We start from the raw sequence: 17,310 nt of genomic DNA, 5'->3' as shown, positions 1-17,310 counted from the left end.
ATGAAGAAAGGCTCCTCCCCAGCCTGCTCTGCGCTCGCAGACACTGCCTCCACGCCAGCAAGGAAGAGGGACGGACCAGCAATTCAGCAAGATGGTAATTTTTATTGCAGATTTATATATATATACATATATATATATACAAAACAATACCCTTTCAGGCTTAGAGTGCCGCGAAACATATGGATAAAAGAAGAACTCTGGGCTCTGGGTAGTTTGTAAGTTTACATGGAGAACAGCTCCTGTATAGAGCACCCTACAACAACAGCAACACTCTGATTTTCCTCACCTCAAATGTCTGTTTTTCTGTCAAAGTTGTTAAGCATAGGATTAGCACAGCACCACCCACTCCAAGAAAAAAAGGGTCAAAGGGCCTGATCAGATGGTTGTCGGTCTTGGAGCAGGCTGCCACGCCAGGACCCTGCTCCAAGACTACCAAACCGTAGTCAGTCCACCCCCTGGATTACGAGTTGTAATCCTGTTAGGCAGTCCTGTGGTGGCGGTCCCACAGTGGTGTCTCTCTAAGGTTTATAGGGGAGCCACAGAAAGGCACCTCCCTAGGAGCGCAGCAGCCCATTCCTACACGTACAGAAATGCATAATATTGTGCATTTCTGACCATGCAGGAACAGGGAGTGCAAAAATACAGTGGTGCACAACATGTGCCCCCTTGCATGCACCCCCAAGCACAGAGGCAACAGGAGGCCCTTCCTCACTGCCATGCCCTTTTCATGTCAGGCTCACCGCCATGAAAAGGATGGCAATGAAAAAAACTCATATTATGCTTGGTGGTGCGGCTGCAGCACCACCAGCATATTACTTCCTCACACCGCTGCGTCACCGCCACAGGATGAAGGATCGGTTGCAGCTGTCCAGTGGTAATTTAATACGGCAGGTAGACTGCCAGTCTGGCAGTCCACAGACCACCACCACAGGGTCGGCGGTCCATTTGTAATCAGACCCAAAGCCTTTTGCCATTTTTACAGCAAAGTTGTTAAGCATAGGATCAGCACAGTGCCATCCACGCCGAGCTGAAATAAATAAGAACAACCCCTGGCTGTGTTTCACTATCATTCAGAGAGGTTTAACTTTGTCCACGTGTGAGAGTACCCAGTATGAGTCAAAGTAATACCCTTTCAGGCTTAGAGTGATGCATAAATTATGCAAAAAAGAAACAGAGCTCTATGGGAAGTTCCCATGTTTAAGTGGAGAGCAGCTCCTGTGTAGAGCACCCTACAACACCAGCAGCACTCAAATGTCTGCTTTTCTATCAAAGTTTTTAAGCATAGGATTAGCACAGGGTCATCCATGCTGAGATAGAAAGAGACAAAGTTGTCTGCCATTTCTACATCAAAGTATTTAAGCATAGGATTAGCACCGTCTTTTAAACAACAGTGATCCCTGGAAAAGGGAAATACGCGAGCAATGAATATAGACTCAGTCGTTACTATATTACGTGGACATGTCCAGCCGGACAGAGGTCTAAAATGTACTTTTTAGGAACTGGAGAAAATATCACAAAAAATATATCAAGTGGGAAACAAGCCTGTGCCCTACTAAGCCAATAGAATACAGAACAAGGGGGGAAGTCAAAGACAAACAGGGGGCTCAGGCAAGCTTTTCGGTTTGTTGTACATAGGAATAAGCAGTGACAAGAAAAATAAATTGCATAATACACCATTACAATTTAGTAAACAAAAGGTTTCGGTGTATAAGGTGTTTTAAAGTGTCAACTGCTTTTCGATCCAGCAAGGGAATAAGCGGATCATCATCAGGACATAGAATGTATGGCTAATCATTTAGAGCCTCATATGCCTGGGGAAGGAAAATGAGGAAAGAAAATACAAATACGCAAGAATTAGGAAACGTACAGTAAGTACAAAAAGTAATAGGTGACAACGCAACATGCAACTCATAAGGAGGACATAGGTGGCTCTATGTGGTACATTTGAAGGAAGGCTTGTGGATGAATAGGATCGGATGTGGAGCCACCATGGCTGAAGATTGCAGATGTATAGGTGGTTCACTGGAGCCGGAGTCCTAGTGTATGACACATAGACCTCTTAGAAAGGACGGACGTAGGAGTCTAGATGGTTAACTAAACTTCCTGCATATTGTCTGGAAGGACAGGGGTAGTGAAGGTGGCTGTGATATTGAGATTGGTGCAGCGCAGTTCAGGGAGATGGAGGGGTCATGCAGGTGATGGCGCAATGATCAGGATCTAGTGAAGGGAGCAGGATAGGTCAGATGGTTCGTATAATGGTACATGCCGGGTGTGTACATTAGATCTCAAGGCAAGGGGCTTCAAGTGATACAATTGTGGAGAACCAATAACACGGGGCAGTGCGGGTATGAGAAGGAGGGTTATCATGCAAGAGGAGGCGCAATAATCCTCTGCAGTGCGGGTATGGGAAAAAGTTGTCATGCAAGAGGAGGCGCAATAATCAGATCACAGTTCACAGAAGATACAAGCATGGGAAAAAGGAGGAGAAAAGGGGAGAGAAGAATTACATGAAATTAGGCATGTTGTATTGGAAATTTGCAACCTCATCTCTTCCATTAAAACAGAGTATATTCATGTGCTTGTGTTGGAGAAAAACGGCGCATGATGGAACTCAGTGTCCAGGATTGCGAAAGACAACAGGGAAATGACTTCATCGTGTAAGAGGGGTGTATTTAAGTGCCAGTGATGACAAAATAACGGCGCATTGAGGAGCAAATTATCAAGTACCGTGAGGGCAGACTATTTAGGCGCAGTGATGGAGACAAGTGTTCCAAATTTCGATGTGACACAGTAACCGGAGTGAGATCGGTCGGAAATGTTGGCAGTGAAGGTCTATAAACCATAAAACACAATTATAGACGGAGGCTGAACCGGGTTCTGTGGGGCAGTCATGTAGTGAAGGGCACAACCGTTATGAGTGCAGGTGAACATAAATACAGAGCATGCGACGGGCAAAAATAGAGACTAAAACCTACGCGTATTACAACAGGCAAATCATCAGATCAGCAGATACCATGAACATAGGAGGAATCTCGAAAAGTTATGGTTGAGCATTAAAAAGGGTCGAGTGCGACCAGGGGGGTGAGCGGCATGGTGTGCTACTGGTAGAATAATTACCGGTACTGCCTTGTCCAGCGTGGAGAGTCGTCTGGATCGGGAGCGTAATAGCTCGGTCTGGGGAGAAAGTCCTGACGTCCCGAAGCCAACGAGTCAACACAAGAGGATTCCTTTTCTTTATCCCATTTCAAAAGACTGTGTTTCATGAAAAGAACTTACGTCCCAATAAAGCCTTCGTTAAAACCGCTACTGAAGGCGCCTGTGTTCCTCTTTTCATCAGCTCCACCTGTAGAACCAACAGCACCCAGTTCAAACCCCAACGTCCCAACCACCTCGGGACAGTAAGGAAGGGGTTAATCTACGTGTTATTAAGGAAAGTGATATAACTGGTGCAGAGGGGACAAGGACTTGCCAGTTTGTGGAAGCTTTCCAATATCAAACCGAGAGGAGTTGGAGTCACATCGGCACGATAGCCTGAGGGAAAAAGGCAAGGGGGGGTGAGGAGGGGGTGCTGGGCTGCTGGTACGTTCAAGCAGACGTGCATGCGTTTGTGGTGAATCTCTTACCGGTTCCATGGGGTTTAGCAGTGGCTCACCGCGGGATTCTGCAGACCGATGTGGTGTTCTAGGCAGAACCAGGAAGTTACTCATAATAGATGGGACTTGTGTCCCGATTGGCCCACGCAGTCAGGTGACACAGTAAGGAGAGAAGAGGGACTAAGGGGAGAGGAATCCTCAGTGTGATTGAGGTAAAGAAGGGACTCATCGGCGAATATGGTCGGGTGCCATCTTGGCAGTGTGTGAAGGTGATTAAGGTGGAGAAAGTAGTGACAGTTTTACATGGAAAACAATAAAAAAGCAATAAGGAGCAGTGTTGACATTAGAAAACAATAGAAACTATCAAAAAGCATTCAGGAGCAGTATTGACATTCGTGTCATTAACACGCTATGTTAATGAGGTCCAATCCTCAACACGGTTCAATTCTGTGTTTAGACTATCAGTTTTCAAAATCCATTTTAGTTCTTCTTTGTTCAATATTTTGGCAATGTCTCCTCCTCTGGGAGGCAGTTTTATCACACTAACAGTCCAACGAATGTCATTTTCAGAGTGTCCATTTTGTTCTAAATGTTCCACCAGTGGTGCATTTGCTGTTTTGCATCTTATTCTGCTTTGATGTTGGGAAATGCGTAGTCGAATCTTTTGCGTGGTTTGCCCAACGTATATTTTGTTGCAAGGACATAAAATTGCATACACAACATTGCGAATCTCTGACAGAATATCGAGAGCCAGGATATCGACAGACAAAATATCGACGCTGGAATATCGAAGGCAAATATATCGACACCCTATCTACAACATGGTAAGTACAAAAATATCGAAACTAAAATATCGATGTTAAAAATATCGTAATTAAAAATATCGTTTTTTTTGTAATACAAAAAATATATATAAAGTAAATAATACTTTAATATAATTTAAACTTATGTAAAAATATGTTAGAATGTTTAAAATAAATAATACATATTTAATGTTAAACATTTAATTAAAATTAAACATACAATATGTAATATATCTTTAATTAATTATACTATTTATTATTTTTTTAATTAATTAAAAAATATTAACAAATACTATAAATTACAAATATATCAACACTCATAAAATAATAACATAAATAATAATACATATTTATATTTAATACATAAAATCTATGAAATATACTTTCAATATTAAAAAAATTAATTAAACACAACATTATGTAACAAAATAAAAATATTATATAATACATAAATAAATATAAATTATATTGGATAGCGTAAGGCTAAAAATTACTATTCAAACTCCATAGGGTGCAACAGTAGGGAAAGTGTTGGATAGCGTATACGTAAAAATTACTATTCCCACTCCAATGAGTGCAACATTAGGGAAAGAGTTGGATAGCGTAAGGGTAAAAATTACTATTCCAACTCCAAAGGGTGCAACAGTAGGGAAAGCGTTGGATAGTGTAGGGGGTAAAATTACTATTCCCACTCCAGAGAGTGCAACAGTAGGGAAAGCGTTGGATAGCGTACGGGTAAAAATTACTATTCCCACTCCAGTGGGTGCAACAGTAGGGAAAGTGTTGGATAGCGGGTAGGTAAAAAAAACTATTCCCACTCCAATGAGTGCAACATTAGGGAAAGCGTTGGATAGCGGGTGGGTAAAAATTACTATTCCCACTCCAGTGAGTGTAACAGTAGGGAAAGCATACGATAGCGTATGGGTAAAAATTACTATTCCCACTCCCGTGGGTGCAACAGTAGGAAAAGTGTTGGCTAGTGGGTAGGTAAAAATGACTATTCTCACTCCAATGAGTGCAACATTAGGGAAAGCATTGGATAGCGTAAGGCTAAAAATTAATACTCCAACTCCAAAGGGTGCAACAGTAGGGAAAGCATTGGATAGCGTAGGGAGAATAATTACTATTCACACTCCAGAGAGTGCAACAGTAGAGAAAATATTGGATAGCGGGTGTGTAAAAATAACTATTCCCACTCCAGAGAGTGCAACAGTAGGGAAAGCGTTGGATAGCAGCTGGGTAAAAATTACTATTCCCACTCCAGTGAGTGCAACAGTAGGGAAAGCGTTGGATAGCGTAAGAGTATAAATTACTATTCCAACTCAAATGAGTGCAACAGTAGGGAAAGCGTTGGATAGCGTAAGGGTAAAAATTACTATTCCAACTCCAAAGGGTGCAACAGTACGGAAAGCGTTGGATAGTGTAGGGGGTAAAATTACTATTCCCACTCCAGAGAGTGCAACAGTAGCGAAAGCGTTGGATAGCAGGTGGGTAAAAATTACTATTCCCACTCCAGTGAGTGCAACAGTAGGGAAAGCGTTGGATAGCGTACGGGTAAGAATTACTATTCCCACTCCAGTGGGTGCAACAGTAGGGAAAGCTTTGGATAGCGTAGGGGAAAAAATTACTATTCCAACTCCAAAGGGTGCAACAGTAGGGAAAGCTTTGGATAGCGTAGGGGGAAAAATTACTATTCCAACTCCTGAGGGTGCAACAGTAGGGAAAGCGTTTAATAACATAGATTTTTATTTTAACATACTTCTAAAAAAAATTATATTTGAAATAATGTATAATTAATTTTCTAAATACATCAACATCAATAAAAACAAGTAATAATTAATAAAACCAATTACATTTGAATAATTAATTGCCAATAAATTAACAACAAACACCAATAAATAATAATTATTAAATATTATTCACCACATAATAAATATTAAAAAATAAATTATTTATCATAACAATGAAATATTATTTAAATTTAAATCAATATTAAAAATTAAATCACATTATACAAATTAATATTTTTTTAAAAAATGTTTAACAATTAAATGATACTTTTTGCTAGTTATTAAAAATATTTACAAATTACAAATAATAATTGACAATTTAAAAAATATTTATCTATTAAAATAATTAATTACCAATTAATAATTATTTAATACATTAATTATCCATAACTAAAAATTTATAAATAATTAAATATTTACAATAAAAGTACTTTCCACCCAATACCCCTATAAACCCACAACACGCTCCGGTACTAAAACATAACATTTCATTAAAATTAACATTAATTACCAATTATATAATTAATTTATCAATTAAAATAATTATTTGCCAATTAATAATTAATTACAAAATAAATTATACATAAATAAATATTTTATTAATTACAGTTAAATTACTTCCCACCATATTCCCCTATAAACCCACAACCCGCTCCGGTACTTAAACATAACATTTAATTAAAATTAACATTAATTACCAATTAAATAATTAATTTATCAATTAAAATAATTAATTGCCAATTAATAGTTAATTACAAAATAAATTATACATAAATACATATTTTATTAATTACTATTAAATTACTTGCCACCCTATTCCCCCATAAACCCACAACCTGCTCCGGTACTAAAACATAACATTTAATTAAAATTAACATTAATTACCCATTATATAATTAATTTATCAATTAAAATAATTAATTGCTAATTAATAATTAATTACAAAATAAATTATACATAAAAAAATATTTTATTAATTACAATTAAATTACTTCCCACCCTATTCCCCTATAAACCCACAACCCGCTTCGGTACTAAAACATAACATTTAATTAAAATTAACATTAATTACCCATTATATAATTAATTTATCAATTAAAATAATTAATTGCCAATTAATAATTAATTACAAAATAAATTATACATAAAAAAATATTTTATTAATTACAATTAAATTACTTCCCACCCTATTCCCCTATAAACCCACAACCCGCTCCGGTACTAAAACATATAATTTACTTAGAAATACATTTATTAATATATAAAAGTAATACACATATAATATAAATTATTTTAAATACTTAACTAAAACATATAACACATACACTGTCAGGAATAACTAACTTACTTAAAATGGCATGGTGATCAGTCCATGGCATGGGGAGAACAGCTGATATATGTAGCTTCTCAGTATTGGTAAATATGCCATCCAATGTATGACCAGCCTCATGAGTAGGGGCGGAAACTAGTTGTTGCAAACCTAACGTTTCCATGTCAGCTATAAGACATGTTGTGTCGACGTCACTGCCTGACTCGAGATGGAAATTAAAATCCCCTAGCACCGTAAAGGAGTCTTCAAGTGCAATGGATCCTAGTATCGACCCTAAACTGAGTAGAAAAGGGGCACGGGCTCCTGGTGGACGATATATCAGCACACCTTTAAAATTGAAAAGGGCAGTGAACTTGATACTGAACATTATAGCTTTGCATGAGGTAGATGGTATGGGGAAGTCCTGATCGGCAAATTATCTCTGGTGATAATGGCAAGCCCACCTCCCCGTTGGCCTGTTCTGTCCTGCCTATGTATCGTGTACCCACTCGGAACCGCTATGACCAGGTCTGGGTCAGATGCACCATCCGTCCATGTTTCCGTAATGAACAGTGCATCCAGGTCAAAATCTGTAATTAAGTCTGCGATTTCCTGCCTATGTTTGCACATGGAGCGGGCATTAATGAGCGCTAAATGAAAAGTAGCAGCGGGAGAGGTCACATTAATCGAAGTATTGATCTTGGAGTTGAGAATCGATATCCCAGAGGTGCAGTGCGGGCAAATAAAGAGAAAGGGCGCAAGACAGTGAGTATATGGATCATGTCTGTGACAACACTTACTTCCCAAAGGACGAAGAGCTCTTAGGGATGAAGGCGCATAGACCAGTCTTGATATTTGGGCAGGGGGTGTGGCAGGAGGCACGGATCTGGCGCGGACGGGCACAGACGGGCTGGACTTAGGCGCGACTTAGGCGCGCATCCGGCGCGCCCGCTGCGCCAGCCCGCTGCGCCGTCTAGTATTGGTGCACATTTATAGGCGGCTTAGGAGGGTAGGAGGCAGCCAGCGACTAGAGCGCTGCCCTGCCTTCCTCCAAGATGGCGGCCGTCTATTGCCCCAGCACCTGAATGGCTGGGCGAGAGAGAATGGCGTGAGCAAGGCAGAGGTAAGCGCTGTGACCGCTCGAGGGAGAGTACACAAAGGTCCTGCACAATTTTAAAAGTTAGATTTCAGCAATAAAACAGATTTACAAAGAACACGTTACACAGTGTGCAAAATAGCAGGTAAAGCTTTAAAATCGATCTCAGTGTGATCAGGTAATTTTAGTAACCCCCAGCGTGACCAACACCCTTAAGTCGGTGTGGTCTGGCTACCTGGCGTTTTTATAATGTCCGGGAGGGCAGGAGGCAGCCAGCGACTAGAGCGCTGCCCTGCCTTCCTCCAAGATGGCGGCCGTCTATCGCCCCAGCACCTGAATGGCTGGGCGAGAGAGAACGGCGTGAGCAAGGCAGAGGTAAGCGCTGTGAGCGCTCGAGGGAGAGTACACAAAGGTCCTGCACAATTTTAAAAGTTAGGCCATACCCCCAAATCGGTGAAAGCTTGGAATGACTTAAACGAGGGGGAACTGAAAACTCTTCTGGAAAGAACACTGCCTTCGTTGTCAGACGACCCCATCCTTGCGACAAATCAGTTCCATAATTGGCTTAGTCAGGCCACACACCAGTTAGTTCCCTCAAAATCTATTTCCCGGAACCGAACCTCCCCAGTGCACCGTGGTTCTCCGAAGAATTAAAAAAGCAGAAACAACTTAATAAACATAGGGAACGACATTGGCGAAAGCTGTACGACACCGAGAGCAAAATAATATACAAGGAATCACTCGCTCGGTATTAACAGATGATTGCAGAGGCGAAAAGAACTTATTACGCCGAAAAAATTGAAAAGGCAAAAAACTCAAGTAAAGAGTTATTTGACATTACTAAGCTCCTCTCTGGCAACATGCAGGATCTCACACCTCTCCCCTCACAACATCTTTGCGATGCCCTATCTAATTTCTTCTTCACAAAAACAAACAACATTTATCAGGCTTTTGCCTTGAACACTAAAACCGGTCATCGGTCTCCCTCCCCTCACTCGCAGGATAATTTGTTGTCACGCTTTGCCGACCTCTCTATGGATCAGACGAAGATCATTATCTCCAGGATTAAAACTGGGTCAGCACTGGACCCTTGCCCGCTTAAAGTTCTCGCCCCAGTTATGGACACATTGATCCCGGCCATTACTTTGGTCTGTAATGCCATGTTCAGTTCCGGGATTTTTCCCAACTCACTGAAACATACACTGGTTAAACCCTTATTAAAAAAAGTCAACCTTAACAAAGACGACTTAAAAAACTACCGGCCTATAGCCAGTCTCCCGTTTTTGGCCAAAGTCGTAGAAAAAGCGATGAATCAGCAGCTTTCGGTCTTTGTAGAGCAACATCAGCTGCTCGATAACACCCAGTTTGGATTCCGTAAATGCCACGGCACGGAAATCGCCCTCCTAAAAGCGGCTGATGACATCAGAGCCATACGGGATCAGGGGAGGACAGCAGTTCTGGTCATGCTGGACCTCTCTGCGGCCTTCGACACAGTCGGCCATAAGATCTTGGCCGACCGTGTTGGACGGATGGGGGTCCAGAAGACTGCGCTGGACCTACTTGTGTCGTTTCTGGCTGACAGAACGCAGGCGGTATTCCTAGGACCATACCAATCCTCTAAGGTGTCCTTGCCTTGTGGGGTTCCGCAAGGCTCATCCCTAAGTCGACACTGTTTAATATCTATGTGTCGGACCTTGCTATAGTCATCAAAGCATTTGGGATGAGCCTAACCTCCCATGCCGATGATACCCAATTGGTACTGGCCATTAAAGGGGATGGTGAGGAGGTGGCCACATGTTTCACAAGAGGGATGGTAGCCATAGGTGACTGGATGGCCACGAACTGTCTTAAGCTTAATTCAGAAAAGACTGAAGTGGTCATTTTCGGTCACCTTTCTCCTGGCTGGTCATCAGTTTGGTGGCCAACATCGTTTGGAACGCCTCCCAGTCCAGCTCTTAAAGTTAGGAATCTGGGCGTCACCTTCGATGTGGGTCTTAATTTCATGGCACATGCTAACAAAATTGCTGCCACGGCTCACATGAAACTTAAAATGATAAGGAAAATTCTACCTTTCCTACCGGATTCAGCCAGGAAAACACTGATCAGTTCATTGGTGTTGTCCGCATTGGATTATTGTAACGCCCTCTTCCTACATGCCCAAACTCGAGTGATTAACAAGATGCAGTCAATTCAAAACGCAGCAGCCCGGCTGCTTTCGGGACTTCCCAAGTTTGCACCTGTTTCCAACACCATCAGGAAACTTCATTGGCTCCCAATACGCAGTCGAATTAAGTTCAAATCGCTGTGTATTGTCTACAAGGCACTCAACAATCAAGGCCCCCACTTTCTCAAACATAACCTTGTCCGTTACATACCAACTCATTCTCTCCGCTCCACCCATCACAATCATCTAGTAGTACCACGCACTAGAACAGTCACCTGGGGCGATAGGCGCTTTTTGGTTGCCGCCCCAAAACTCTGGAATTCCCTACCTTCTCACATCAGGACCAGTCCATCCCTGCTAACATTTCGTAAACAACTTAAGACTTGGTTGTTTGATCAATAGTTAGGAAGGTTCCGTTGGTTCTCCTGGATGTTGACCTATGCCCTCAGCCAGCGCCGAGACGCCTACGGGTATTCGCCGCGCTTTAAAAATGACAATAAATCAATAAATAAATAAATACATAATAAAAAATAAAAAAATTATACAAATATCAATATTAGTGTCATCGAAATTAGTTACATCGATATATATGCTATCGATATTACTAACTTCGATATTACTTACATCGATATAAAGAATTTCGATATTACTTACCTTAGGGTCGATATTCTGTCCAACGATATTCTTGACATCGATATTCTGCACCTTCGAAATTTCAAACACAATATTTTGGTAGGTCGAAATTTAAAACTCGATATTTTGACTGTGTACCCAACATTGCATGTATTGCAGTTTGTAAACATTCTCAGTTCATTCCTGATATCTTTAAACACAAATTCTTTGCATTCTATTGCGAAGTCACATACCACACAATTGCCACATTTGTAGTGTCCTTTTAGTGGTGTAAGGGACCAAAGATCATGTAGGGTTGGGTTGCGAATTTTGGAGGTGGGTAATGCGGCGCGCACTAAATGGTCTTTGATATTTTCACTTTTCTTAAAAGCTAACATCGGGAGTTCCAGGTTGGGGGTGCCGGAATTCTGGACGGGCCAATTTTTTCTGATAGTTTTGCGAATTGCATTTGAAATTGGGGAAAAGGTAGTTACGCATACCAAGTGCTCTGTGTGGGTTTAATCTTAGGTTCTAATAGGGCCTCACGGGGACAGTACATCCCCTTTTCATCACATTACGGACAAGTCGGAGTGGGTATCCTCTACTTGTAAGTTTGGTACATAATGTCTTAGCCTCAGAGAAGTAATCAGCTTTAAGCGAGCAATTTCTCCTAAACCTTAGGAGTTGTGAGAAGGGGAGGCTATCTCTAATTGCCCATGGATGATTGCTACTGTAACTAAGCAGTGTATTGCGCTCTGTGGGTTTTTTGGAATAGTCCTGTAATAAGAGTTCCGTCAGGATGCTTGATAACTAGTTCTAGAAAAGGAATGGATGTTTTATCATGAGTTAAAGTAAACTTCAACCTTCCACAATTGTTGTTCAACCAATGGAGGAATGACTCCAGTTTGGTCACGTTGCCCTGCCAGATGAGAAAAACATTGTCTATGTAACATTTCCATTTACCAATACATGTGTAGAAAGGATTTGTGTCTGATAGAATGTGGTTGCGTTCAAGTGAGTCCATATACAGAATGGCCAGGTTAGGAGCAAAAATAGCCCCAATATATGTACCTCTCACTTGCTGGTAGAATTGATCTTCGAATAGAATTATTTTTCTAGTAAGACAGACCTCTAAAAGTTGAAGAATGAGGCTGGTCGGAACTGTATGTAGTCAGGGTCTTTGATTGAGTACGAGTTCCATGACTAGCAATGAGTCTCTCTATGGGATGTATGTTTGTGTACAAGGACTCTATGCCATTGTACACAAAATCTCACAGTCTGGGTCAAAAGGATGGTTCTCTATGAGATTGATCATGGGCATGCTGTCCCGGATGTAACATTCGGTCAGAGGGATAACATTTTTAATAAAGTGGTTGACATATTGACCCAAAGGCTCCAGGATCGAACTGCAGCCCGAAACAATCGGTCGCCCCGGTGGGTTGTCCAATCTCTTGTGAACCTTGGGTAAGGTATAAATCACAGGAGTGCAAGGGGATTTAGTGTTGAGAAATTCAAATTCATGTTTGCTCAGAAAACCTTCTTGGAGCCACCCGTCAGTGACTTGTCTTATTAGGGACTGTAGCTCCTTGGTGGGATTAGTGGGTAGCTTACAGTAATGGTCCGTATTGGACAATTGCCGGTTTAGTTCTTCTTTATATTTATTGATTTCTTGGAGCACAATGCAGCCGCCCTTATCGGCCGGTTTAATCACCAGGTTGGCATTCTCATGCAAAGTTGTTATGGCAGACTTTTCCCATATAGAGATGTTATAGAGAATGAAGTGGTGTGAGTCCGCTAGGCGAGATGCTTCTTTTAGGACCATTTTTTTCAAACGTTATGATCTCACTGGGAATCATATTGGAAAATGGTGAGAAGGTGGATGGGGGTCTAAATGGTGTATTAGACATTTTAAGGGGGGCTTGGGTTCTGTAAAAAATAGGTGTGTAGCCTGATTTTTCGAAAAAACGTAAGTAACTCGGATTGTAGTTCCAAGAAGTTCGAGAAAGTATTAGGAATGAAGGAGAGACCTTTACTAAGGATTGAAATTTCATGACTGGATAGTAAATGTGTGGAGAGGTTGAAAAGGGGGTTAGCCATATTGTTGGATCTCAAGTTGGAGTCCTGGGCGGAGTTCACCATTGGTAGAACTTCTGCCTTGTCTGCCTCTCTCCTGGTGGCGTTATACCAACAGGGTTGCTGTTTTACCCAACCTCTCTTTGGGGAGTCTGACTGTTCCCGTCCGAAAAAAATAGTATTTGTGTTTCTTGTAGAAGTGCTTGTTCCTTCCCCTGCTTCCGAATTATTGGATGATTCAGCTGAAGTGTCTGAGAATCCAAACAGATTGTTACGTCTATTAAAGCGACCCCAAGGTCTGGAGTTTTGGGGGGTATTACCGTAAGACCTGTTTGTGTAGAAGTCTTTATTTAGATAGGGGTAAGCACGCTCTTGTGTAAAGGATTTAATGTCCTTCTTCACTTTGTTAGATTTTTTGTTTTGTTCCAATCGGTGGAATTCCTCAACTGTTTTCTCAACTTTTTCTATTAGCTTCTTAGCCTCTGGGACCGTACTGCTATCTTGAATTTGTTTTTCAATTTCCTTGATTATGTCAGTTAATTTCTTTAGTTTTTCTGCTGCAGTGTCAATACCTAGCACTAGCCAGTGTCTGGAACATGTAGTACCTATGTAACTAAAATTAGAGATCTACTTAGGGTTGTCTGTGAATACACCAGGAAGGTTTCTGACCTGGAGACCAACTGGAATGGTATTGGATTTAAGGTATTCAGTGAGCATACGCATCATGAGTTTTAATCGTACACATTTTTTCTTTTGTTTTCTAGCTCCTCGGAAAGGTTAGTATTGTTTCCGCCGGGGGCTTCCTCTGTGCTAGTAAAAAGTGATGGGCCTTCGCAGATCTTTTTAATGTAATTGTCTGAGTACGACGGAGCGTTGTCAGACATAGCAAGTAGTGACAGGGTGGTGCAGGAAGGGTAGTGGGGCAGGTAGTGATTAGGTAAGAGGGGCCAGTAAGGACAGAAAAATTACCCACTTAAGGAAGGGGAATGGGCTAGAGCCCTTGCAGTCAGGCGATTGCGCTAAACATACTTTCAAGCAAAAAGGGAACCCAAAAAAGTCAACCAGGGACCTTGGGAGTTAATTATTTTAAACAACAGTGATCCCTGGAAAAGGGAAATACGCGAGCAATGAATATAGACTCAGTCTTTACTATATTACGTGGACATGTCCAGCTGAACAGAGGACTACTATTTACTTTTTAGGAATTGGAGAAAATATCACAAAACAATACATCAAGTGGGACACAAGCCTGTGCCCTACTTAGCCAATAGAATACAGAACAAGGGGGGAAGTCGAAGACAAACAGGGGGCTCAGGCAAAGCTCTTCGGTTTGTTGTACATAGGAATAAGCAGTGACAAGAAAAACAAATCGCATAATACACCTTTACAGTTTAATAAACAACATTTTTGGTGTAGAAGGTATTTCAAAGTGTCGACAGCGTTTCGATCCAGCAAGGGAATAAGCGGATCATCATCAGAACATAGAATGTATGGCTAATAATTTAGAGCAAAAAACACAGTTGATGGACAGAATGCAGAACAATGTCTTACATTCACCTCAGTACAAAGATCTGGGCCTAAATCCATCGTTTTTTTGCACTCCACACCACCCTAGGTCAGACAATGGCTATATGCAAATCAGCCTTGACTTTGTGCCTCATGGAACAGTCCAGCCCAAACTACCACCCATGTCTTTCCTAGACCGGAATCAAGAATCCAAGGACCGGTTTCTGGCTACTAGCCTTCTTCAGCCTGGATAGCTTGACTCCAGTGATGTGGAGAGCCTGGGACTCACGTCTGAGCATACCCAGCCCACTCACGGTGAAAATTGCAAAAAACACAGTTGATGGGCAGAATGCAGAACAATGTCTTACATTCACCCCAGTACAAAGATCTGGGCCTAAATCCATCGTGATTCTGCACTCCACACCACCCTAGGTCAGACAATGGCTATATGCAAATCAGCCTTGACCCTGTGCCTCATGGGAACAGTCCAGCCCGAACTACCAAACCATGTCTTTCCTAGACCGGAATCAAGCATCCAAGGACCGGTTTCTGGCTATCAGCCTTCTTCAGCCTGGATAGCTTGACTCCAGTGATGTGGAGAGCCTGGAACTCACGTCTGAGCATACCCAGCCCACTCGGTGAAAATTGCAAAAAACACAGTTGATGGACAGAATGCAGGACAATGTCTTAAATTCACCCCAGTACAAATATCTGGGCCTAAATCCATTGTTTTTTGCACTTCACACCACCCTAGGTCAGACAATGGCTATATGCAAATCAGCCTTGACCCTGTGCCTCATGGGAACAGTCCAGCCCGAACTACCAAGCCATGTCTTTCTTAGACCGGAATCAAGCATCCAAGGACCGGTTTCTGGCTATCAGCCTTCTTCAGCCTGGATAGCTTGACTCCAGTGATGTGGAGAGTTTGGGACTCACGTCTGAGCATACCCAGCCCGCTCGGGTATGCTCAGACGTGAGCCTCCTGGGGAAGGAAAATGAGGAAGGAAAATACAAAGGCGCAAGAATTAGGAAACGGTAAGTTCAGAAAGTAAGAGGGGACAACGCAACATGCAACTCATAAGGAGGACATAGGTGGCTCTAAGTGGTACACTTGAAGGAATGCTTGTGGGTGAATGGGATCGGTTGTGGAGCCACCATGGCTGAAAATTGTTGATGTCTAGGTGGTTCACTGGAGCCAGAGTCCTAGTGGATGACACATAGACCTCTTAGGAAGGACGGACGTAGGAGTCTAGATGGTTAACCAGACCTCCTGCGTATTGCATGGAAGGACGGGGTTAGTGAAGGTGGCTGTGATATTGAGATTGGTGCAGCGCAGGTCAGGGAGATGAAAGGGTCATGTAGGTGATGGCGCAATGATCAGGATCTAGTGAAGGGAGCAGGATAGGTTAGACGGTTCGCATAATGGTACATGCCGGGAGTGTACATTAGACCTCAAGGCAAGTGGCTTCAAGTGATACAATTATGAAGAACCAATAACCCAGCGCAGTGCGAGTATGGGAAGGACGGTTATCATGCAAGAGGAGGCGCAATAATCCGGCGCAGTGCGGGTACTGGAAAAAGGAGTTTTCATGCAAGAGGAGGCGCAATAATCAGATCACAGTTCACAGAAGATACAAGCATGGCGACGTACATTACACTTAAAGGCACTCATAACAATTAGGTTTCAAGCGATACCAATGCAGAGCAACAATTATGGTGCAAGTCGCTTAGCCTTCGCGGGGGAACCAGGGCGGTTGCAACAATGCTTATACAGAAGGTCACACTTAGATGGTGTTATGACTAACGGTGCTACGGAGTTGAGCATAAGAACTCTCACACATAATAGCCATAGAACCTGCAAGGTGGCAAAAATGTAGCATCTGGTTTAAAATAGTGATTCGTCGTAGTGATGGAATTCTATTGATATACGGGTGCACGCGTGAAGGCTTACCAGGAGGGCGCGATTGGTGGCTAGAATGAAGTGAAGCCAGAGTTAATGCAAGGCGGCTTGAAGGGGTGAAGTCCGGTTCTAAATAGGGGTCAAGAGGAGTTACCATGTGCGGTGGCTCTCCCCGTGGAGTAAGGAAAGGGATAATCTACATTTTATAAGGGACGTGCTATAACTGGTGCCGAGGGGACATGGACTCACCAGTTCATGGAAGCTTTCCAATATCAAACCAAGAGGAGTTGGAGTCACGTCGGCACGATTGCTTGAGCTAAAAAGGCAAGGGGGGAGTGAGGAGGGGTGCTGGGCTGCTTGTACGTTCAAGCAGACGTGCATGCGTTCGTGGTGAATCTCTTACCGGTTCCGTGGGGTTTAGCAGTGGCTCAATAGCAGGATTCTTGTGGTGTTCTAGGCATAAA

This window comes from Lissotriton vulgaris, chromosome 10 (assembly GCF_964263255.1).
Source record: "Lissotriton vulgaris chromosome 10, aLisVul1.2, whole genome shotgun sequence".
In the NCBI taxonomy this organism is placed as follows: domain Eukaryota; kingdom Metazoa; phylum Chordata; class Amphibia; order Caudata; family Salamandridae; genus Lissotriton; species Lissotriton vulgaris.
Note: the sequence above shows the minus strand (reverse complement) of the source record.